Consider the following 26961-nt stretch of genomic DNA (forward strand, 5'->3'; position numbering starts at 1 on the left):
TAATCCTAACCCTCACCCTGGCCCTAATCCCATCCCTAACCTCAACCCAAAACCTAATCCTAACCCTCACCCTGGCCCTAATCCCATCCCTAACCTCAACCCAAAACCTAATCCTAACCCTCACCCTGGCCCTAATCCCATCCCTAACCCCAACCCAAAACCTAATCCTAACCCTCACCCTGGCCCTAATCCCATCCCTAACCTCAACCCAAAACCTAATCCTAACCCTCACTCTGGCCCTAATCCAGTGTATCTCCAGGTCCAGGCTGGTGTCAGTGAGGCTGTATCAGCTCGGTGAGGACGTTGATGGTCTGTATTAAACCCGTTACTGTTCGGTTCCTCCCAGTTAAACATCTACAGATCTTTCTTGTGATAATCTGCTGAATGTATTCACTGCTGCTACCTCATTAACATGCTGATATCAAAGAGCCTGTTGAGGGTTTATTTAATGTAAAAAGGACACTCAGAGTAAAGTGTCACTAAAATATTGTAGAGCTCAACCGAGGGAGAACCGAAACAGGCACCAACCACATTTTTGGAAAAACTGATTTTAAACCAAGATTTGATTCATCATCCATAAACGCGGATTAGAACTGCAGTTCGGTTTGAAAAACAATTTACACGATTCTAAAGCTTTGCATCCTCAGGACGTTCCCGGAATGTGTGAAGGGACATTCCGGGGAGAAGCAGTATTACATATGTGACAATCAATCTAGACTGAATTCTCTTCGATACAGAGCAAAGTAGGTTTGATCCAACACCGGGTGGGAAGAAAAAGGAGAGGCCCAATGAACCTCACATGCCTTCAGGGTGGATCTCAACTGTAAGTACACAACATAAACGGATGTTGGCAGAGAACGTTTTGTTCTTAAAGACAGGAATAAACTAATTAGCAGATATTTACGCCCATAGAAGACCAGGAGGGCTGAATGAAGGCTTCGCTGCCACATAGCAGGTTGTGTCATAGTGCAGTGGATTGACAGAAATGAAAAAAAGCCTCCCATAATTCTCTCCACGTGTGTTTGTGAGGCTGAAGATCTTCTTATTTATAGCCGTAGACATGGCATTTTGAGACGAGTGGAAGGAGGAACAGGAAAACAATATGAATCTTGACAATAATACATACATAGTTTTTGACCCATGACTGCAGAAACCAGTCAGCTTCCAGTGTTTTTGCTGTATGATGCTGTGCTGTAGTGTATAATGGCAGTGATGTTATTACATGTTATTACAGGTGAGTCGAGACCAAGACTCTGTAGTAGTCTAGTTTGAGTCAAGACTGAGGGCAGATTTTATATTTCATCACACAAAAATAAAATGGGGGGAAAAAAATTATATTTTAGTACATTTTCATTAATAAATATGTATATATTAAGTTTTACTACATACTTCTAGAACCAAAGAGTAGCTCAATTTGATTGCGTTGATGTCCCTGTAGCTACTGAATTATAAACCTTTGTGTGTGATAAGCCTGGATTGTTAAGCGGTTAAATTTGGTATAATTCATCAATTCCAACAGTAAATAACACATAGCCCAAAACTATTATTAATAGATTACAGTCTTAGACCAACTTTGCATTGTGAAATTTGGAAGCAGGTGAAGGTAAATCCTCAACTGGCAGTGAGCCGATCTGGTGTTCCTATGTAGAGACAGATTTATTCTGTTTGAAGGTTTTGTTAATGTTGGATAAAGGTAGAAAAATAGCTCCATTTCCAGTGAACTTAGGCGAAAACATCGCACTCTGCTGCCCTCGAGAGCAGTTTCCAATCCAGCTTATCCAGAGACTGGGACTAAACCGAGTCCAAATGTTGAGACTGAGGCTGTAAAGACCAGACTTGAGTACTAAAGCACTAGTATGGCTACATTCCTACAGGAGCTAAAAGTGGCACAAATTTGGATTTTTCTTCACATTTGTTATCAGTGTTTCAGTGTGAACAGTGTATGGGGGGCAGTCGTGGGCTGTGGGGAACCGGCCCTGTGACTAGGAGGTCGCCGGTTCGATCCCCAGACCTGAGAGCATCTGACTGAGGTGTCCTTGAGCAAGACACCTAACCCCCAACTGCTCCCCGGGCGCTGCGGATTGGGCTGCCCACCGCTCCGGGCAAGTGTGCTCACTGCCCCCTAGTGTGTGTGTGCTCACTAGTGTGTATGTGGTGTTTCACTTCACGGATGGGTTAAACGCAGAGGTGGAATTTCCCCGTTTGTGGGACTAATAAGGGTCACTTAACTACAAAAAGACACTGAATCTGACAATTTCAGTTCCAATTTGAGATACTTTCATATGTAGTACTGAAATCTGATAACAGCAACACGTATCTGATATGCAGCAACTCGGTCTGAGCAACCAGATCAGAATCCATGCTACTTTTACGTCAATCTATATATATTGACTGCTTACATCTTCAGCTGTATATACTGTATATGTCAGTACTTGATTGTAACTGTACTCCCACTGCACATCCTTTGCGTTACTCTTAGATTGTTTGTGTACTCTCCGTTTTATTTATACCTTTTCTCTGTATTTATTTATGTAGAATTGTAATTCTGGTACTGAATGAATAAAGATTCTGAATCTGATTCTGATTCAGTGCTGCTCTTGGTTCTGGCAGTGAAACTGAGAGCTGCAGCGGTTTATTCAGTCGCTGCTCTCGGACTAAAAATGAGCCAGGCGTGCTTCTGGATCTGCTATTACACATTAGCATAGCCGCCGCTGATATTTATGAATGGCTGCTCTGAATCAAGGCAGGTTCTTTCTGCTCGGCTGCTTCTGAGGAAGCTTCTTACTTTTCCCATCTGATTTTTTCCCACACAGTACACAGACCTCAGCTCACAGGTGCTTTATTACGCTCACTTTTATCCTCCACTGATTATCGCCTGCTAACTTAATTCAGCTCAGTTCAATTCAGCTTTATTTTCAACACACATGCAAATGTGTAACACACTGAAAACATATTCCAATGGACGTATATATCCAATGTAACATTGCAGTGTATTAGACTATTATTTGGGTGGACTAGTTCAGTCCTTAATCCCGTAAAATACAGGATTAGTATTCTGGACCTAAGTTAAAGTTCTGTTGTCAGAGTGAGGAACTGAACCCACATACAGACCCTTAGAGTTTAATGGGGTTAAGCTGGAATCTTTACAACTTTTTTATGAAGCACAGTTCAAGTTTTGTATAAAAGAAATTTGCATCTTTACATTTGAATCTTTACTAAGCTTTAATATCAAAAAAGTTTAAATCTTTAAACTTTCAATCTTTATACACATTTGAGTCAGAGAAAGTTTGACTCTAGAATTTTTAAATCAAAGTTCTTTAAATTTGAATCATAGAAAGTTTTGAATCAAAGAATGTTTCAATCTTTACATTGGAATGTTTGGAAAGTTTTAATTCCAAAAAAGTTTGAACCTTTCCATTTCAGTCTTCAGACATTTTGAATCAAAGGCAACTTCCAACTTGATATGTGTCAAAGTTTTTATCAAAGAAAGTTGCATCTTTACATTTGAATCTTTACTAAGCTTAAATTCCAAAAAAGTTTAAATCTTTAAATTTCAATCTTGAGAAATTTTGAATCAAAGACAACTTACATCTTTAAATTTGGATTTTTTTTTTAATTGAAGGGAGTTGAATCTTTACATTCGAGTTAAATCAAAGAAAGATTGAGCATTTAAATTATGATCTTTAGAATGTTTTAATTAAAGACAGCTTATGTTGTTAAATTTAAGCCTTAGAAAGGTTTAAAGTTTGAATCTTAATATTTCAATCTTTCAAAATGTTTCAATCAGAAAAAGTTTGAGTTTTTAAATGTGAATCTTTAGGAGGCTCTTGAATCTTTAAATGTGACTCTTCAGAAAAATTCAAAATCAATACATTTTTGCCTCTTTAACCTCTTAACTGTCTGTAGGAGTATTGATCTTTCATTGGTTATCACTTGCTTATTCAATTCTGTTCATTGCTGAAACCCAAATAAAAATGTAGTTTTAATATATTCTGTTTACATTCTCATTACAGTTCAGTGCAGAGTATTAATGTGAAGCAGAGGAGACTTTATTTGATGTCAGAGAGATTTGTGTTGAGCTTAGTCGCAGTAAATGAAGTGATGGGTCAGCATCCCCCCGGGCAGGAGTGTTTGTAGGAGAAAGTGTCCCCACAGAAAGAAGAATAATACTCAGTGAGTTGATTTGCAAGCATGTAACATGCTTTCTCCCACCCCCCACCAACCCCCACGACCCCATTGTAGACGGAGGTGGAGAAAGTGTACATGGATGTGTGTGTGTGTGTGTGTGTGTGTGTGTGTGTGTGTGTGTGTGTGTGTGTGTGTGTGTGTGTGTGTGTGTGTGTGTGCGTGTGGAGGATGGGGTAAGTTTCCTTCCCTGTTGGATCCCACTGTTACCCCCCTTCCCCACACACACAGTGACAAAAGCCCTTAGACAGGCTACCCCTCCTACCCCTAATGCCCCTCCTACCCATAATGCCATGCAACCCCCTCCTCCTTGCCCCATGCTGGGGTATGTGGGAGGAAGCTGGGGTCCAATCTCCTGCCCCCTACACACAAACACACACACAAACACACACACACACACACACACACACACACACACACACACACACACACACACACACAGCCTGAGTTCATGACTGCACTAAAATTCAATCTTCTATGATTCACAACTTTCTTGCTATTTAGATGTAAAGATTCAATGTTTCAAAACTTTTTAACAATTCAGATTTAAAAAATAAAAATTTCTATGATTTAAAACTTTTGATTCAGATTTAATATTCAAAACCTGTGAAAGATTCGAAACTCCCAGGAAATCCTAGGGCTTATTAGTCTGTGATGACATGGACAGCAGCGCTTAACTTATTCTTAAGCTATAGGAGTGAGGAAGGAATGCCTAGACCTCATGGGCTAGTTAACCCTTTGAATGGTCAGGGCCCACTGAAAGAAGTTTTAATTCAATGTCCTTAGAATGGCTCAACCAGTTTGCACTGACGTCCCTGTATTTACTGAATAATAACTCTTAGTGTGTAAGAAGCCTGAGATTTTAAAGGGTTAAGAGGTTAAATATTAGAAATTTCACTCATTCAAAACTTTCTAACAATCAATGAATCTTTAAAACTAAAGGTTAACAGTTAAAAATGCAAACTTCCAAACCTCCAAAGATTCAAATGAAAAACTTAAAACTTTAACTATAAAAATGTCAAGAGATTCAAACCTTTTCCCATAAATTTCCAGGCTTAATATAAACCCAGAGTTATTATTCAGTAATCAGATGGAAAGCATTGCAAACTGGCTGAGTTAGTCTTAAATTATAGGAGTGAAGAGTGGAAGCCTGGACCTAATGGGCCCTGGTTATCAAGGGGTTAAAGATTAAAATGTAAACACTCAAACTTTCTTTGATTGAACTTTCTAAAGATTCAAATGTAAAAATTCCAATCTTTCTTATTCAGATGTTCTTTGATTCAAACTTTAACCCAGTGAACTTTAACCCAGTTCTCATAACAGCAGAACTTAAACATCAGTTTCATAGTAGATGTTGAATAATTCATAGTAGATGTTGAATAATTCATAGTAGATGGTGAATAATTCATAGTAGATGTTGAATAATTCATAGTAGATGTTGAATAATTCATAGTAGATATTGAATAATTCATAGTAGATGGTGAATAATTCATAGTAGATGTTGAATAATTCATAGTAGATGGTGAATAATTCATAGTAGATGTTGAATAATTCATAGTAGATACTGAAAAAAATCACAGTAGATACTGAATAATTCAGCTTTTACTAAACAATTCATTGTAGATACTGAATAATTTGCAGTAGATACCTAAAAATTTGTAGTAGACAGTGAATAATTAGAGTAGTTACTAAATAATTCATCCTGGATACTGTACAATTCACAGTTACTAAGTGATTCTTGTTAGTTACTGAATAATCCCATATTTAAACAAATTAAATCTCTGAAATGGTGCTTGACGTTTTGAGCTTCTAATGGTGAACTGCTCTTGTGTGCTTATGAGTTATTATGAGTTATTATGAGTTATTTGGAGTTGCCTTTGACCTCCACGAAGTCAGTCATTAGTCATTGGAGGTTTGTGTATTTGATTTGTGGTTTATTTAATATCTCTCCCTTTATTCTGCCTGTCTTATTCCAACATCCCAGCCTAGTCTAAAGTAAACCCAACTTTTATTAATTAATGCGAGACAATAGGACGCGTGATCCCAGCCACATTTGTCCTTAGAGAAACACAACGAGTGGATAAGCCAGCCATCAGTCTTAATTGGCCTGTGCTAAACTGCCGTGAGCTCAAGTAATGATAGCAAATATCCTGGTGGGAGTTCTATTTGAGCTATGAGCTATAAAAAATGACTCTGTAAACATAAACCCACATCTCTGTGGATGAGCTTCAGCTCGGAGCTGCTTTCAAATTTGCTCTGGACCCTGAAAGCTCCCCAGAAGGGACGGCTGGAAGCAAACTCTACAGCAAAGGAGCCTAAAGAGCCTAAAGACTGAAATGAAAACTTCGGTCAAGACTGATAGCGATTCTTAGAGGACTTTTAACCCCTCAAACTCTGGGCTTATTATTAATCCAAAGACATAATATGGAGCAAACATACATTATTCAGTCACTGTTATGAAAGTAATGCGTAGGTTATGACAGTGAGGTATTGAAATTTAGGCAAGGCAAATTTATTTATTATAGCATGTTTTATACATAAAGGCACTTCAGTGTTTTACACAAACAAAAAAGGTACATCGAAAAGAAAAGTGCTTAAGAGTGAAAATCACTTAAAAATAATAATAAAACAGACTATTAAAAGTACAAAGTACACAAAAGCAAAATGAAAATAAAAGAAAACTAAAGGACTTAAGTGTTATTAAAATTAACATTTAAAAGTAAAGTGCAGAAAGAATACACTGTAAAAAATGAGCGGTCAGTTCAACCTAAAATGATTTAGTAACTGATTTCATGGCTTTTCTTGAGTTGAGTCAACTTGAGGAAACCAGTGTTCACACAACTCAAACATCTTAGTTTAGTCAAAAATTTCCCAGTTACTGTTTCTAGATCTTTGATAAAATAAACTGAATGTGTTTTACTCAGTTTCCCCACTAGCTGGCGCTCCTTCTGTCACACTGTCCCATCTGGAATATCCTCCTCTGGGGTTTCTGGATAATGGACCGCTGTGGTGTTGCTGGGATTTAAACTCACAGCCTCCTGATGTTGGGATGAATTATTACACAGCTGCCCCACATGAGACGACACCACACCTCAAAGTCAAAACGACAGATATTCTCTCCAGGGTTTTAAACATCTGTAGACACAAACTCTGAGCTGCTTCATGTGTTCCTGAGTGGGGCAGTGGACGGAGCCGCCTACCCAACAGGAGGCTGTGAGTTTGAGCTCCAGCGATGCCACAGCCATCCACGAGTGTGCACTCAATGTCTCGCAGGATGGTGTGACGGAGGGAGTCTTGGCTGCTGAGGAAGTCGAGTATAAAAAACAAGTTTTATTCCCATCACTGAGACGCAGAACTAAAAGCATTAAGAGAACTTTTGACTCAACGAAGAAGTTTGAGTTGTGTCCTCAAGTTGAGTCAACTCAAGAAAAGCCATGTAATCAGTTACGATATCATTTTGAGTTGAGCTGACCTCTCATTTTTTTACAGTGTAGAGTGCGAGTCTTAGAGCTCAATCATACACACACGAGGAATGTTTTGAACCTGGATTTATAAATCTCTACATTTGGAGCTCCTACAGGATCTTCTCACAGTTAGTTCCAGGTGTATAACAGCTGAGTGCTGCTTCATCATGTTTAGTTTGAACTCCACAGATCTAAGCGACACCCTCACTTTATATTCTTTAAACGTGTCAGTGACGCATTCCAGCCGAAACCGTCCAGTGGCTAACTGGAAACCAGTGTGAAGATTTCACAGCTGGAGTAATGTAATATAATAATCCTGGTTCTGGTTAATAATGTAATATAATAATCCTGGGTCTGGTTAATAATGTAATATAATAATCCTGGTTCTGGTAAATAATGTAATATAATAATCCTGGGTCTGGTAAATAATGTAATATAATAATCCTGGTTCTTGTTAACAATGATTAATAATCCTGGTTCTGGTAAATAATGTAATATAATAATCCTGGGTCTGGTTAATAATGTAATATAATAATCCTGGTTCTGGTTAATAATGTAATATAATAATCCTGGTTCTGGTTAATAATGTAATATAATAATCCTGGGTCTGGTTAATAATGTAATATAATAATCCTGGTTCTTGTTAATAATGATTAATAATCCTCGTTCTGGTTAATAATGTAATATAATAATCCTGGTTCTGGTTAATAATGTAATATAATAATCCTGGGTCTGGTAAATAATGTAATATAATAATCCTGGTTCTTGTTAATAATGATTAATAATCCTGGTTCTGGTAAATAATGTAATATAATAATCCTGGGTCTGGTTAATAATGTAATATAATAATCCTGGTTCTGGTAAATAATGTAATATAATAATCCTGGTTCTGGAAAATAATGTAATATAATAATCCTGGGTCTGGTAAATAATGTAATATAATAATCCTGGTTCTGGAAAATAATGTAATATAATAATCCTGGGTCTGGAAAATAATGTAATATAATAATCCTGGTTCTGGTAAATAATGTAATATAATAATCCTGGGTCTGGTAAATAATGTAATATAATAATCCTGGTTCTTGTTAACAATGATTAATAATCCTGGTTCTGGTAAATAATGTAATATAATAATCCTGGGTCTGGTTAATAATGTAATATAATAATCCTGGTTCTGGTTAATAATGTAATATAATAATCCTGGGTCTGGTAAATAATGTAATATAATAATCCTGGTTCTTGTTAATAATGATTAATAATCCTGGTTCTGGTAAATAATGTAATATAATAATCCTGGGTCTGGTTAATAATGTAATATAATAATCCTGGTTCTGGTAAATAATGTAATATAATAATCCTGGTTCTGGTAAATAATGTAATATAATTCTGGTTCAAACTCTAGCAGCAACATTCTGAATGAGCTGCAGGTGTTTAATTGTCTTTATGGGAAGTCCAGTTAAGAGACCGTTACAGTAGTCCACCCTTCTGGAGATCAAAGCACGGATGAGCTTCCCTGGATCTTACTGAGACCCCAAACCTTTGATTGTGGAGATGATAGAAGGCTGTTGCGGTCACAGCTTTGATATGGGTAGTGAAAGTGAGATCTGTTTGGACTTTGATTTGTTTTGGGGTTTGAGGTTTTCGCTAATACTAAGTCCCTTTATTGCCACACCCAATAATCTCTGTTTTGTTCTTAATTAACCGAAAACAACTTTGCCTCAGTCAATTATGTATCTGCTTATGTGAGTTTAAAGGGTTAAGCAAAGTCTAAAACCAGCAGATATCTTATGGCTTTCGAATGTTTTGAGAGGAAGCAGGTTTAAGGGTCTAAAAAACACTAGTGGTTCATGCTAAAACGACTTGCTCAGAAGTTTATGTTTGACACTGATTATGAGATGCACTGACCTCGCTGAAGGAATGTGCTCCACACAGAGCTGGAACTTGTGGGCTGGTTTAGAAGGTGAGAAAACAGGAGCTCACAGTCGTTCCAGCGCAAAGACAAACAGTTTGCAGGAACTTGCCACATTCCAGAAGACAAGTGCACCTCTACCCCTCCTTTCTGCTGTCTGTCAGGAGGATGATCAGCAGCCACAATGACCCACCATGCAAAAGCAAAAGCACCCCCAACAGAGCAGCGTCCCTAGAAATGCATTCGACAGTGGCCCCTCCCTCTTCCCCTCACCAATATATCTCCATAGTGAGAGCAATGCCACATTACTTCCCCTCAACCTGCTTTATGAATCAATAATTATAAACTATTGATGCTTCAATGATTAACCAACACTGGTTGTGTAAAAAGCTCTATAATATTCATATGATCCACACAGTCACTCTGACAGACTGTAATACACTACAGGAAGCGTAGGGGGCGATACGGCTTCTACTGTTTCATTTAAAAAGCTCTATAATGTTCATATGATCCACACAGTCACTCTGACGGACTGTAATACACTACAGGAAGCGTAGGGGGCGATACGGCTTCTACTGTTTCATTTAAAAAGCTCTATAATGTTCATATGATCCACACAGTCGCTCTGACAGACTGTAATACACTACAGGAAGCGTAGGGGGCGATACGGCTTCTACTGTTTCATTTAAAAAGCTCTATAATGATCATATGATCCACACAGTCGCTCTGACAGACTGTAATACTCTACAGGAAGCGTAGGGGGCGATACGGCTTCTACTGTTTCATTTAAAAAGCTCTATAATGTTCATATGATCCACACAGTCGCTCTGACAGACTGTAATACACTACAGGAAGCGTAGGGGGCGATACGGCTTCTACTGTTTCATTTAAAAAGCTCTATAATGTTCATATGATCCACACAGTCGCTCTGACAGACTGTAATACACTACAGGAAGCGTAGGGGGCGATACGGCTTCTACTGTTTCATTTAAAAAGCTCTATAATGTTCATATGATCCACACAGTCGCTCTGACAGACTGTAATACACTACAGGAAGCGTAGGGGGCGATACGGCTTCTACTGTTTCATTTAAAAAGCTCTATAATGTTCATATGATCCACACAGTCGCTCTGACAGACTGTAATACACTACAGGAAGCGTAGGGGGCGATACGGCTTCTACTGTTTCATTTAAAAAGCTCTATAATGTTCATATGATCCACACAGTCGCTCTGACAGACTGTAATACACTACAGGAAGCGTAGGGGGCGATACGGCTTCTACTGTTTCATTTAAAAAGCTCTATAATGTTCATATGATCCACACAGTCGCTCTGACAGACTGTAATACACTACAGGAAGCGTAGGGGGCGATACGGCTTCTACTGTTTCATTTAAAAAGCTCTATAATGTTCATATGATCAACACAGTCGCTCTGACAGACTGTAATACACTACAGGAAGCGTAGGGGGCGATACGGCTTCTACTGTTTCATTTAAAAAGCTCTATAATGTTCATATGATCCACACAGTCGCTCTGACAGACTGTAATACACTACAGGAAGCGTAGGGGGCGATACGGCTTCTACTGTTTCATTTAAAAAGCTCTATAATGTTCATATGATCCACACAGTCGCTCTGACAGACTGTAATACACTACAGGAAGCATAGGGGGCGATATGGCTTCTATTTTGTAACCAAGTTCTCCTCATGGAGGCCCATTATTATTTGTATTCATCATTCAATATCTGGTTTGATAAATAAACCCTTCACAGTGCAAGTCTGACTGGTTCATATGACAATATTTTTTACTATATATTTAATACATTGTAATTATATATGGTGTGTTTACAAGCTCAAAGAAACGTATTACCAACATAAACAGTTTTAAACGATGTGTTGGTGAGCAAGACTTTTGCACAGCACTGTATGTCTGATGGCTTTACCAAGGAACTCATAACGGATTGCTTTCTAAGGCTGTGTGCATGTGTTCTGGTACAATGACAGCAGTGGCGAACTGTGACTATTACAGCTAAGCCTGCAGATCAGGCTGTGAATCCTCGCATCCCAGTGAGTTTCTTAGCACTAAGATAATGTTGGTGCACACAAACATTTTGTGTCTGTACTAGATTAAAAATGGACAGTTGAAAGCTGTAAAGACACTCCATAGGTTTTATTCGAACCTTGTAACAGACATTATCATATATCTGAGCTTGTGTGTATCAGTCTTACAGTCACTCTTTCAGCAAAGAGTTCTGACACAGAGCTGCCGCTGCTGTTTTACACTCCTAACAACTAACCAGACCTGCTTAGACCACTAAGCAGTCGTCTAGAACTTCCAGAAGAACGTTTTTTTTCTCATGAAATTAGTCCCACTGTAAATCAGAATATGACGATCAAGTAAGCACAAAATCGTACTACAAAATCATTAGGTCTTCTCTGAAGGCCAAGAAGGTCCTGAAGGTTCTCCACTGTATTTCAAAGTCGAGATGAAATGATCTGGAATTCAACCCCTCTCGGTTCCACTGGAATTTACCCCCATCCCTGTGTAAAAAAGACAGGAAGGTACACAATGGACAACTTACTCTTGTGGATTTGGTGATGTTCTCCATCTGGCTTGTGCATCTGAAGAATGTAGGAGTATATTTGAGTGTGCAAATGTTTTCAAACGTTTAAGATGTGTGGAATAGCCATGTCAGTGGCCAGCAAATAGAACCATTATGTTCTAGGCCACCAATGTTGAAGTAAAAAAGTTAGGAGAACATTACCTTTTTCCATTTTCAGGCCTGTTCTCTTCTAGTAATTTTCACATTGGTTCCCATCAGTTCTGCAAGAAACAAGAATGAATAAATTGTTAGGGGGACAAAAAGAGGAGGAGGAGGTCGTTTCCCAGACCCAGATTAAGCCTAAGCCAAGACTAAAAAGGATTTTTATGGTTTGAAACCCGCAATTTATCCTGAGGCAAAACTTCAAAATTTCTGTGTAATTAAATCATTAAGATGTAAACAGAGCCAATCAGAGCGGTTTGGTGTGAAACGTTCCACTTTAAAGAAACTGACCGAGTCAGAGCCGTTCACAGTGGTGGTGATAGGAACCAGACGTCCCTCTAAAAGCTCCTCACAGAAAGTTCCTACATGAACTGGTTCTGAATTCACTGCCTGATGACTGAGACGCTGGTTTATGAGAGTTTAGAGAACTTCAACTCCATTCATGGTGGAGGGAGACATGCAGGGCGCTGTGCGGCAAAATAGTCCCCAAAGAAAACTGATTATTCCAGATTTTCCACTATTTTCCATCATCAACATTCCATATAAGCTCAGAAGACTCGTGTAGGTTCTCTGGTGGTTCTGGATGGTAAATAAAGTGTCACCACCACTGTAAAGACGTCTGAACCGTTTCACACCAAACCCTCTGACTCTCTCTGGTTACACCTCACACACTGTCGTTGTTATGCAGCATTACAAGTATTTTTGTGCAAGGAACCGTGTTGGGGTCCCTAAACCACCTCTCAGTGGAAGATAATTTGAAGATTGTTTGTAAAGTTTGGTAGAACTTCTACAAAATGTTCTTTTCGACTAAAAGACTTTAATATTTGAATCAAAGCAGCACAATAAATGTATTTTTCCAGGTTAGTCAGCACAAGCCTGTGTATCGATTTTTGCTTTGCTTCTTGAAGAGTCTATTTTTCTTTATTTAGTCAAAGAGAAGCCCTTGTTTGCTCCCCCAAAACAAACGTCTATTGGAGTCTGTGCTCGGGCTGTGGAATCACAGAGGACTTCACAGAGCGTCTGGCCTTTCGCAAAGTTTTCAGGGCCGGACAGAGAAAGGCTGCCGTTGTGTGCGAAGCTTCATCGTCCAGCTGCCGTTCGTTCCTGCAGCAGTTTATTACGCGAGGGCTTGCTAATGAAAGGAGGCTGCTGTGTTACAGTATGTGACAATCGCTGGCCTTATCTCTTTCTCCACTAGCAGAGATTTCACTGATCTGCTCTTCGGCACGGCCATCATAATTCTTCCCCGTCATAAAGAGCGCTTGTTGAGTTTCTGGAGGGATCCACAATGGCCCTCCTTCATCGTTTCCCCGCTCTTTTGGCCTGACCAGAACTCGCTAGGACTGTCAGCGTAGTTGTCGTACACGGCCGGGACTGTTTCTGAGGATCTAAGTAAACAGGTCTGAGTATCATTAAGCTGTTTCTTTTTTCGTGGGATAGGAGAGACAAAAGCAAAAGTAGGGAAGCGCCGCCACTCCCTCACTGCCCGTCTCCTGTTTCCAATGGCTGGGAGGAAAAATGGGCTGAAATGGAGCCGGTAAACAGGGTAGCTTTATGACTCAGCGAGCTCAGGGTACAGCTGTGCTCCTCCACCATCAGAGCCTGTTGTTTATCAGTACAGACTTATAGACAGACCAATATGTATTAATTCGGGCAATATTTGGTTGTTGTCTGTTGTGCTGTGGAAGAAAAACTCTGTTGTTCCTCTTAGCACCATGAATATGAAATATAAGTAGAAAAACAAGTACAAATGATTCACTTTCAGGAGATATTTCTGCAGAGATTCTAAAGTTCAAAAACTGATTAAAAGCTCCAGAGAAAATGTGCCTCCTAACAACCACCTGGAAGAGCTGGTCAACCCCAAAACTGCCCCACGTCAGATAACCAGCGCTTAAAGCTTTGATCTCTGAGAGAGAGAAGAACATCCACAGGGGTTTCTGTCCATCCTTCCACTGTGAGAAGACCACTCAGCGCTGTGGGTCTGAAAGGACGTGTAGCTGATCAAGAAGAACCTCACTGAGAAAAGGAGAGGGACGCATTGAACAAAGAAGCTGGACGATGGACTGACCACCCCAGAGTCCAGACCTCACCACTGAATGGGTTTGATTAGTTCAGAAAATCAACCAGCTTCTCAGACTGAACTTCATGGAGAAGAACCCTAAAGGAACTATAACAAGCATTAATACGGCTCGTTGAGCCTTACTGAAGGACCCATTTTTGAGGGTGTACTCCATTAACCAGTAACAGTTTCATCAAAGCAAAACCTTAACAAACAGATTATCTTTGTTTTTTGTTGTTGTTGTTTTTTTTTAAATCATGCTATTTTATTCTTCTTAACGCTAAACTGAGTTAAGGTTCTCCTCAGTCCCAGCAGTTTTACAGTAGAGTTCTCAACCTCCTCCTTTGAGCGCGCTGGTACAGCTTGGACAGGCATATTAACCGTAATTGTGCTTGCTCTCCGTTAGAAATCTTCATGGAGGCCGTAATCCTGATTTGCAAGTAAAAACATGAGAGGCTTTGGTGTGTCAAAGCTCAGGCTTTAAACAAACAAAGGTGTGAGCTTCAGCTGAATTCGCTAATTCTAAAACATCTCAACCTGGATATGAGAAATTAATAAATGGCACGCATAGCCGCTTACGGTGACGTAGCACTTTCTCAAGCCATTTTTCATTCCACGGCGCAAAATCACAAGGGCGAGGAGAAAAAATGCCAGTGAAAGTTTGCTGTAATAAATTAATTGGTGGTTGCTGGATTGTTCTGAACTCACCAGAACACTCAGGGTTTAGTTCACTCATGCACTAAAATTACACACTGTTACAAAAGACTTGGTGCCTTAATCAGTCCAGACCAGTTGCGCATGCACCTTAAAATCCAGACTTACTCTACACTAAAGCTTATTTTTCAGTCACTACAGTGACTTCAGTGCATCCTGGCTCAGCTATTCTGAGCTTAAAGGAGTGTGTAATAAAACTTTGGGCCCCCCGGCAGTTCCTGGCCATTTAAGGGGTTAAAGCACAAATGGTAATGCGTCTTATATCCACTGTATTCCTCTGGCTGGAGTCCCCAAATTCCCCTTCTGTAGTCGGTTTCTCGGTTGCACATATGCACTTTCAGTTATTGCAGATGTACATTGCACCACCCTGCAAACCTCCGCCCTCACCCCCTGCTGAAGCCTGTGTTCTGTTGAATGTCTAAAACAAAATGAGTTAACACGTCCTCTACAGAGAACACACCAAAACATGGGCTTTTCTTCCCATTTTACTGCCCAATTTCTGTATATTTGCTGAATTTGAAGAGTTGTCACCCCACTGATTAAAATTTCAATTAAATAAGTAGGAAATTTTGAAAAAAAAATGGCTTTTAAATCCCCTTTAACATACTGAGCCGATCAATCACTCAGCCTTTACTTAAACTCAGCACATCCAGGGTGAACCTCATTTATAACACAGCCGGACATTATACAGGAAAAAAAAGTGTATATATAAATTTATGATAGTAAAAGTATAGCAAAGAAAATAAATCAGAGCAAAAATAGATTATTAAAACAGGGGAAAATTATTACTCAAATTTGAAAAATAATTTTTTGCCATAACTTTTTCACAGCCCATAATATGCCCCCCCCCCCCCCCCCCCCCCCCAGTATTTCAAATTCAGCAAATAACATGAACAGTAATAAACAGTAGGTGTGCACTAAAATGTGCTGATGTATGTTCTCTGTGGAGGGTGTGTCACGTTTTTACACAAACCAACATTTATTTACACAAATAAAACAATTTATGTTTTATTTTCTCAACAAATAAAGAGAAATCGTTGGAGTTTTAAACTGGAAAACAGTCTCTATGTTTAAAAATGTAGCTGTATATATCTATACACACCCGTATATCTGTATCTGCTCGTCTTGTGATTTTTCACTTATAATAAATATGTTTGCAGAAATGTTGGCGAATAGTAAATATTAGCCGAATTTCTCGCACAAATTATTTAGAAATAGTAACTTTTGGTCCTGAACTTCAGAACGTGTGTATCGGTTTACTTTGGAATTATCTATCACTCTCTTTTCCTTACAGCAAAGTCAATATTTACAGTGTGCTATTTCCTTATGTATTTCATAAGTAATTTCATTGGGTTTTTACTGAAACCTGCACAGGAGAAATTCGTACATCGTGAATTGGACACGTAAGTTTACAGACGTCTCACAGTGTGTCTGCTAACAGCTTGAAGTTTACTTACACTGTAAAGAGTTGATTTGATGTGTTTTTGGGTTTGATTTGCTGTAAAATGTTGATCTTAATTAACTGAAGTGATTATCTGAGCTGAATAAAACTCATGATCACACATTCAGGTTTGAGACTGTACTGTTTTTACAGGTTTTACAGTTTTTACTTTTTAGCTAAAAGTAATGTTTCAGAGAGCGGCTGCTGCTGCTGATGAATAAAAGCGCAAATGTATGAATGCTGAAGGAGTGGGTGGGAGTTTGTTGGGCTGTAGTCCCCCCCCGTGTGTGTGTGTGTGTGTGTGTGTGTGTGTGTGTGTGTGTGCTGTGGTATGTTTGTCCCAGTGAAAAGAGGGCTGTGCTCAGCCCAGCTCGGGCCCCTGTAATGCTGCAAACAGGACGGATTTGGGCTCCTCTTTTGTTGTCCCGCTTGCTGACATCACACAGTGCAGAGGGGCTGAAATCCCTCTTTCTCCAGCACCAGCACTTTTGAAACAAAACTGCCGTGGCACTGATGAGTATTGCCAACTTGCCAAAAATACCTCATTAATCATCACACGCGCACACGCACGCTAAACAGCCCCGTTCACAGACCCATAAATCCTAACGACAGTCAGAATCACTGCTAACAAACATGCACCAGCGCCGGGCCTTTCAGAGAGTGGAAGCTTCCTCTGCGCTCTGGACGGCGGGATTCACGCCGTTAATGCTATTCATGCTTATACGGGGGAAAACACGGCACTTTCAATGTACTTCATTCAAGTGTGCATTAATGCATGAATAAAATACATCACTTCAATGCAATAACTGAAAAACGCTAAATCAAATTTAAATCAAGAACATCTATTACACACACACACACACACACACGCACACATTTATATATGTATATGAATACATAATTACAATACAGTCTATTTTTATTAATCAGAGTCATTCAGAGCAGTTTGGTGTGAAACGGTTCAGACGTCTTTACAGTGGTGGTGATGGGAACCAGGCGTCGCCATGACTACAACACAGATACAGACACTTTATTTACCATCCAGAACCACCAGAGGACCTACACGAGTCTTCTGAGCGTATCTGGAATGTTGATGATAGAAAACAGTGGAAAATCTGGAATAACGAGTTTTCTTTGGGGACTATTTTGCCGCACAGCGCCCTGCATGTCTCCCTCCACCATGAATGGAGTTGAAGTTCTCTAAACTCTCATAAAACAGCGTCTCAGTCATCAGGCAGTGAATTCAGATCCAGTTCATGTAGGAACTTTCTGTGAGGAGCTTTTAGAGGGGGACATCTGGTTCCTATCACCACCACTGGGAATAGATCTGACTCGGTTAGTTTATCTAGAACAGAGCGTTTCACACCAAACCGCTCTGAACCGACTCTGTTTGCATCTTAACCTTTTATGTGTTCTATCATAGCTGCTAAGGTTGGACAAGCTGTACAGAATGCTGGTAAAAATCCATTCAAATTTGCTGTAACTATAACTATAAATAACACATGTAATTTGACAAACACTGAGTTACAGTTTTGCTGGATTTAATAGGAAGTTCTGCAAAACTCGTCCTACTTAGCACCAACTGCTGAGTAATAACATGTTAGTAGGGGTAGAATGGACAGGCCAATCCTGATAAAGTGGCGGAAATGTTGTGAGAAGGATACTTCTGCCAAAAGTGCATGGTCAACAATGAATGAAAGCTGACTGCCACCAGTCAGCGCTGAGGAAATATAGCCTCGCAATACTTTAAGACATTTTTTGGTGCACGACTGGCTTCACAGTACTTTGATAAATGAACCACATTACTAAAACTGTGATGTGATGTGATTCATAATAACAAAACGTCATCGTATTGCCCTCCGCTCCGGTCAATTCACCACCCTGCTGATGTTTGATTGGCTTGAATAGATGACAAAACCTGACCTAATCTATCCTAACAGTGTGAGCTTTCACACATATGCAGAACGAAGGAATGAGTGATGCACATACATCGACGAAACTGGGTTGCCTAGGTTTGCTAATGTGATGTAAAGCTTGCAAAAGTTGCCAACGACTGCTAAGCATTTGTAGGTGGAGCACAGGCAGATAAACTGTAAAAAGGTGGTGAAAGCGTGATGTAAACAACACTTCGGCCAGACGTCCGGACGGCAACCAGCTAGACTTACTTGCGATGTGCGGATCAGTGGTTACCAGCTTTCTAGCGCTAGCATTTTTGGTCAGACTATTCCTTTAAGGCCGCAAAGTGAGAGAAGGCCAGTCTCCCAGACTGAGGCACTGCGACATGCTGTTAGTGGCTAATAATTCCGCCCGTAGCCTTGGAGAAATATTTACACAGGAGCACAGTCACTTTCACCTTCGCCCTGGAAACGTATTGACAGAGTCGGAGTCATGCTATGCAGAGCGGAGAGCGCAGGCACGGCTAATGGAGGATAAACTTAAGGACGAAAGGTGACATTTAGCACCGATGTAAACAAACCTACACAGTCAACACGCCCGACAAACACTCTGCCACCCAAACACTGGCGTCCTAATAACAGCGTGAACTCATACGAGGGAGGCCGCATGTGAGCGTTTCGGTCAGAAACGCAGCAGCTATCGCGCTCGCGCTCGCGCTCGTGCTCGCGAACACTCGGTTAGCCTGTGTTTTCACAGTCGCATCTCCAAACAGCGGAACGGTGCGTTCCTTTATGCCACTGAGAGTGCTCGAGTGCGCGGCTCTGAGCGGTGTTTCCACTGTTTTTTCCCTCTCCCACTGATGTGACAGGAGAGGATGATACCAGCACTTAGCCGCCTAGCCCCGGCTGCACTCCATCGCAATCAAACACAATCAGCGGCGATGCGGCGCTCGGAGAGCATCACTCTGTTAAACGTCTGACAGGTGGAATCAGCCAGGTTAGGCCCGATGAAGCCTGCTCCTCCGAGACCAGACGAAATGATTTGAAATCATGGAGCGGATTGACTCCGATTTGCGGGGCTGCCAGCAGCTCGGCCTTTGCGAAAGTGAGGAGAAGTGAGTCTTCGACTCAAAACAGCCAGAGAAGATGTTGGAAGACGGAGGTTCAGAAAGAGGCTATGGCACCTGGAAGCATTTGAACCCCTTAAACACTGGACTTATTACTCAGTTAATCTTTAGGCGCATTATTAGGAAACTAACGTGTGTGTATGTTGTATGAATTATTCACTAACTACTATAAATTATTCACTAACTACTATAAATTATTTAGTATCTATTGTGAATTATTTAGTATCTACTATGAATTATTCAGTAACTACTATAAATCATTTAGTATCTACTATGAATTATTTAGACTTAGTCATGCTTAACAGTGAAAGGTTCAGCATTTACTCTCTATTTTTAAATATTCCATTCTAATTATTCAGTTACTACCACAAATCATGAGAAAGAGGACCTGAGAGAGGGAGACATTCTTAAGTTTTAAGGCTTATGAATTATTGATCTGTTGGTTTTTGCAAACACGGTTATCATAATTTACTTAAATTTGGTAAAATCATGCTGTGTTTAAGTTTGGTCCCTGTGGAGGAATTTATTCTCACTTTAAAAAAAAATCAACAAATCTTTTGTATCGTGAATCATGAAAATGACTGTATTTTATCATATCGCCCACTCTTTGGCGAATAGGTCGTTCCACTCCAATGCAATGTGGTAAAAACAGCCCTACATTTCACTCCTGAGCTGCTTAATTCTCTGAGGACTGCAGTTCCACTTCTGCTTCTGGCCATTCAGAACTTTAATAAGCTTTTAATGACCACTTCTAAAACACACCCCATGGTTGAAGAGCTGTTCAGCTCCGTCTGTGCTTTTCCCGCATGCTTATCTTCCTCTCTCTCTCTCTCTCTCTCTCTCTCTCTCTCTCTCTCTCTCTCTCTCTCTCACTCTCTCTCTCTTTTTTCTCTCTCTCTCTCACTGCTTTCAAATCTGTAAATCTGTCATGGCCAGCTAAATTGTCACCCAGGTTTGTCAACTCTGCCTGTGCTCGACAGGGTCACGGGGTTACAATCGATTTCACAGGCCACCTGTGGAGCCTGGGCCGCAAACTGACTCAAAAAATTTATATCAGACTAAGAACTGCCTACCACCCAGGGCTAGGAGGCCAGCGCTCCCCTCCCACCCCCAAAAAAAAGCGTCCCGGGCCCAGCAGAAACTGGCCCAGGCAGAGGCTGGGGTTGGTGACCCTGCAAGCTGACCCCTTCAAACTTCAAGTGAATTGTTCTGGCAGTTTCCACGGTGACAGGGCACTCCAGGCTTATCCTTCTTACTCTGAAAAGGGTAGGAAAGCTCACCATAGGCAACCAGGCAATGATGCAAATGTTGCATCTCCTTTTTCACTGCAAACGAGTGACTAGACTGAAAAAAAGTTTCGACTGCCTTTGTTTGTTTTTTTTAGATTACTCTTTCAGGACTGGCCATGTGGATCTACGCAGATACACACTGTATTAAATATTATTACGAGGACAAAATCTTATATCTACTTATCTACAGGAGAAGGATAGAATCTTGTTAACTTTGAATGGGAGTTAATGGAACCAGAATTTTTGCTAAGTCGTTTTGGAGCGTTTCCACTGGTCCGTCCGACTTGAAATGTTTAGACAATGTAAACAGCAGCCGGTATTTTCATATTATGTCAAAAAATGAAAACTGACAGCTATGTTATGCAAAATGAACACTTTCTGAAACAATCATAATATTTTAAACTATTTTTCCAGCTGAGCCCAGACATGTCCTTACTTTGTACTTTAGCCTTGCAGTCATGCTGAGATAATTATGTAATTGGCCGTTATGCGAATTCATATCCTGCAAAAAACTGTTGGAACATCTAAACTTATATCCCACGCTGACTTGTTCATTCAGCACTGTCTCTTCATTGATTAAATCATTGATATTGATTAAAGTGATGTTGTACATGAGCCGTCTGAAGTGGTCCAAAGATGAACTGAGCTGATGTCGGAGAGAAACAGTAAAAGTAACAAAACATGACAGTAAATCAATGAACCAAGCTTTTTTTTCTGCCTTTTCCCTGAATGCACCTCAGTGCTGTACTGGACCTTTGGAGTGAGCCGTGTGCCAACAGCTATTTATCATATAAACAAATGACCACGTTTATTCAAATTTCACAGCATTACGCAAGATTATGCAGCCTTAGAGAACACACAGCCTTATGCAGCCTTATATGACATTATAAAGCCTAATGTAGTAGTGTGCAGGATGATGTAGCGCAGTGTATCAGTCTGCAACATTACGTAGTGTTATTCAAAGTTCATTTCACCCCAAAACATTCTTAAACATTATGATTCGCCATCAAACTGGCCTTATAGTGCACTATATAGCATGTCAGCTATGTCGTATCGTGCTCTTTGAATTCTCGACAATAAATCTTTAAGTCATTCTCCCGTTAGCTCACTATATGGCAACTGCTTATAGCGTAAGTAGCGAATAAGTAAACAAGAAATCCATTCCAAGCAATGCTTATGTAGCATTATGTACCATTACACAGCATTAGATTATAGCTGCATTGGAAATTGCCCCATTACATGTTATTGCGCCATTAGCAATATTACGTTGCATTATGAAGGATTACATAGTGCTATGTATCTTTACGTAGCATTACGAAGGATTATACAGAACTACGTATCATTACGAAGGATTATATAGTGCTATGTATCATTATGTATCATTATGAAGGATTACATACTGCTATGCGTCATTATGTAGCATTACTCAGCATTAGACTTTAGCTGTCTTGGAACGCACTCCTTTTTATAGGAAAGCAACCATTTACCTTAGCCATTATTTAGCCATATATACCATCGCGTAGCATTATGCAGCATTACACAGCGCTATGCTGCATTATGTAGCATGACACAGCAAAAGATCACAGATCACTGTCTTCCCTATTGCAGAATAGCATCCATGTTATTTACCCATTAACATACATAAGATGCATAGCATTCAGTAGCATTGTACAGCCATGTGGAACACTACACAGCATTATGAAGCATTATATAGTGCTATGCATTACAAAGTGCTAGACTATAGCTGTCTTGGAAACAACAAAATAGGGTAATACTTTATTTGGATAGTCCACTTTAGATGTTTCGTAGGTACTTAATTTACTTTGTAGCTACATTCAAGTAAACATCTACTAAATTGACCATAACTGTCTTTGACTCTAAACCAGCTCTAATCCTCTAAACCCTAACTTTGACCTCAACCCAAAACCCAAACCCAACCCGCACCCTGGTCCTAACCCTAATCCTGAACCAAATCTTAACTCTATCCCCACCACTGCTTAGAATCAACAGAGTTTCAACAGATAGTCTCTTAACAGTTTTAAGGTATTCTATAGCGGACTAAAGTGGACTATCCAAATAAAGCGAGACCCAAAGCAGCAGCTACGCTCTTTAGCCATTGTTTAACCGTACGCAACATTAGGTAGCATTACACATCATTATGTACACACGTACTAAAGATGGTTCTTCAACGGTTCCGGTTCTTAGCATGGTGAAATGATTCTTCAGATTAGTGGAGAAACTAGTTGTGTATGGTTCTATAGAGCATCAGAAAAAGGGTTCTGCTATTGTTATGACATCAAGGTTGTGCACAAATGAACCCTTTTTGGTGACATATAGAACCATTTTCAAAAAGGTTCTTTACAGATCCACATACACCACATTCTCCATCAGCCTTAAGAACAATTTCAGCACACAAAGAACCATACAATGGTTTCACATAAAACTAAAGAACCCTTGAGGAACCATGCAGCATTGTGTTACATCATGCAGCTTTCCATACGGTGACATGAACATCCTGCACTGCCACATAATGGACCCAAGGTGAGCAGCGGTCAGGTTTCCTCACCTGGCCAGCCTCCAGCCCCCGGCCTTCTCCTCATACCCCACACAGGTTGGCTGGAGGAGTGACGGCCTACGGACAGCGTTCACGCTTCAACCCTTACAGACCTCCCTGGACTTTTCAAACGTTCTGCTGCGTCGCGCAGTCAGACCACAGAGCCCACACTCTTAAAAAAAAACAGGGTTCTGACGTCTAATCCAGAACCTTTCGAAAAGCCGTTCTATGCAGCACCAAAGAGGCATTGTAACAATAGCAGAACCCTTTTCGGTTTCCGTACAGAACCATTCTCAAAAGTTCACACCACGTTCCACATCCGTCTGAAGAAGTATTTCACAGCACGATCTAGCACCAAAAAGGTTCCTCTACTGTTACAATGCCAAACCTCTAACAACAGAAGAGCATGAAATGGTTCTATATAGAGCCCACGGTTCCCCTTGCTAAAGAACCCATGGAGAGCAGTCCTTTTTAAGAGCTTGGGCGGTTTAGAGATATTTGTGGACAAAATCTCCTGAAACCTCAACAGTGATTTGGTGAAGCGAAGTGCGCAGGCGCAGCCCGCGTTAATGGCACTCGGTGCTAATGGGGGGTGAATGACAGTGAAATCTCATCCTGAGAGTGGATGTCATTCCGCAAAGGGGACACAATGAGCGCTGATGTGGCCGATAGGGACATGGGGACCAGGGCATCCGATTAAAACGCTGCGCTTGTTCCCGCAGTTACTCGATCAGCGTGTGAACTCTTTATTTACTATCAGATACACTGACCGGGTGGCACCGAGCTGCGGCTCTGCGGCTCACCTGGAGCGCGGGGCTGAATTCTATTAGCCTATTAATGCGCGCTATTAGCCCGTATGCCTATTAATGAACGCTGGTCTATTTTGCGGTTTTACGAAGATAACGATTATGATTAAATTACTGGAGTGCTGGGGTCGCGGCCGCTGAAGGACTGCGTAATTCCCTTTATTATACGAGTGCTGAGTTTATTTTGCCTTCTGCATGTCATTTCTTTTTGTACTCATTAGATAAATACAGTTGGTTCATGTTAAAATTCTTCTTATTATCATCAGGTTTGCCTGAAAACTGATCTTCATTTGAGCTGTTGCTTTCCACCTCTTCCAGAAACCCCCCTAGAGACTGATAGGGGGGGCTTTAGCATTACAGAAGAGTCTCCGCAGGAATGAGCTCCACTCAAAGGCTCCAGACTCGCTGGCCAGTCTGGACTCTTAGGCTTTAATTAATCTGGAGGAGCACGAGAGGTTTTACAATTTGCCGCAAAAGTCCAACCATGGGTGGATGTCTAACCTCGCTTGTATACTTTCATGTTTTACGCTGAACGTTGCCTTGGATGTTATAAACAAGCCTCAGCAGTGGTCTGTGAAAGCGCCAGGGGTCTACGGTCTTCGTAAATTCAACGTTACGATTATTCGCTAAATTCGAAACTTTTTTGCGGTATAACTTTCCTTGCTGCGCCTGCCTGCGCTAAATTTTATGCAGATTCTACTTATGGCCTGTACATCTGGCGCCTGGTTTGAACGTGGACGGCCAGTTTTTAACGTTTTGCCCCAATATTTGCCGGTTTAAAACGCAAATTATATTCGCAATTTTAATTTTGACATGAATTGACATTTTGAATTCGCAGGAAATGTGTAGTCACCATATACACGCTATGAAAAGCGAAGCATTTCGGAGCTGGATAGAGTAAATAAAAAGCTTTATGCTCGCTCCTAAGTTTGGCAACTACCTTGGAGAGTTTAATCGTTTAATCGCCTCTATGGCAAAATTGTTCGCTTATGTTCGAAGTTCATCGGTGTTGTAGCAGTAAAATCTGCCACTGTTTAAATGTTCAGGTATTCAAACTTTCCTACAGAACGCTGTGAAAACGCTTTCGGTTCAACCTAAAATAAAATACAACAATCTGCAACGAAAAATGTATTCCACTCAAACGCGTGCTTTGAATTAAACGATGCAGAGGGAAATAATCGGGTTTAAACGCAGCAATATTTGACCAACGCTTTAAATATTGACTTATTACAATGTGCATTTGGTCAAATTGGTCCTCAAGAAATTCCTGCCACATCGAAATATTACAAAAATCGAATCAATAAATCTATCGACGAGCGAAGCGCGAGACCTTCGCGAATATTCTCCTCCTTAATGCACATGTGAGTCTGAGAAGATCGCTGAGATTCGATTAATCGAATCAAAAAACCCAGAGAGTAAAAAACAGCATAAGACTGTTAAGACTAAGGCTATTGCGGATGAGTTTGACCCTTAACTTCATACATGATGGACTAACCGTTTTAATGACGGATCGCTGTTATCTTTTTTTTTAAGTAGGCCAACCCATCAAACGCAAAGAGCCCATAGGACCTAAATAAGCCATACAACGTCATGAATGACCACGATGTGTCCTGGAAGTGGAGGAATGGGGAGCACAATGGTGGGAGCTGCTGGAAGCCTGGTGTGTTTGGAAGCTGCTTAATGATGACCAGAGCTGGAGTTTCCATTTGACATGCTGATGATCCGCCCCGTGCTCGCGCTGCCACTTTCAATCACAACATTTATTCATTTCCCGCAAGAATTCCCAACGCCAGCCACCGGCCACCGAACCGGTCAGCGCCTCCGAGCGACACAAGCACGTTTCCTTTCTTTCCTTCTCTTTCCCTCCTGCTCCTTTCTCTGGCTGGAGATGTGAAGCCAGGATGAACTCAGCACAACAGCGCTGCACACATTACCCAGCCTATTCAGCTTCGCGCGGCCACAGCAAACAAAACGAAAATAAATATAAGGAATATGAGGAATATAAGGAATATTGTTGGAACACACACAAAGGCAGTTCACGTCCTTTTCCGCACTAACCCTTTCAGACAGCTCTAAATCCCTTCATTTCTAAAACAGACTTTTCTTGATCTCAATTACTTTTGCGTGCTTAATACTTCACAGCTGCGCCATTTGGGTTTGACGCAAAACCCGCCATGATCAGTGACTTGGGAATATTGTCATATTTGGTGGAACATGTGCATAAAATTGTCTATCAATTATTATATTTATTACAACTGTAAAAAAATCAGTTTCAATCATTTTCTTCTTGCAACAAATCAACAAATCTCCACTCTCAAATCTTCAACACTTTATTTGGCAAAATCTAACCAAAAAACACAGAATCCGCAAAAAAAAAAATTCTGCGTGGAATTTGTTGGAAACGTCTGCGCGTGAACGAAAAATCGTACATCGACCGAGTTACTGAACGTTTGGCAAGAATTGCATCGGCGTTTGTTTCGTTCAGACGGACGTTGGAATGGAGGGAATTCCAAACAACAGCACAGGAGGCAGGAAGCTGGTGACTGGCGTCAGTTCAGCTTCGTCCCAGCACTGGATCCGACCTGCCGTTCTTTTCGCCTCTGTTAATAGTTGCGTTCACTGGTTTATTCAGCGAAAAACGCGCGCGTCTGGATTTACTTTACTCAAACATGCAGGTGCCGCACGGGCAAAGCGCCCTGCGCCAAAAGTAAGTAAAGTGGGCGCAGTAACTGCGCTGGGGTGACGCATTTACA

General features: G+C 40.6%; 1 protein-coding gene across 7 annotated transcripts in view; it reads right to left on the reverse strand.

Moving 5' to 3' along the window:
* Positions 1-11709: 11709 nt before the first annotated feature.
* sox2 (SRY-box transcription factor 2) overlaps positions 11710-26961 on the reverse strand; it is a 191176-nt gene continuing 175924 nt past the window's right edge. For all 7 annotated transcript variants that reach the window (XR_005131535.1, XR_005131536.1, XR_005131533.1 and 4 more), the window contains 2 exons: positions 12324-12382; positions 11710-12099 (listed from right to left, as the gene is read on the reverse strand). The gene's annotated coding sequence lies outside the window, so the exon portion shown is untranslated. The remainder of the gene's footprint in view (positions 12100-12323; positions 12383-26961) is intronic.

The sequence above is a fragment of the Pygocentrus nattereri genome, chromosome 15 (genome assembly GCF_015220715.1).
Source record: "Pygocentrus nattereri isolate fPygNat1 chromosome 15, fPygNat1.pri, whole genome shotgun sequence".
Lineage (NCBI taxonomy): Eukaryota > Metazoa > Chordata > Actinopteri > Characiformes > Serrasalmidae > Pygocentrus > Pygocentrus nattereri.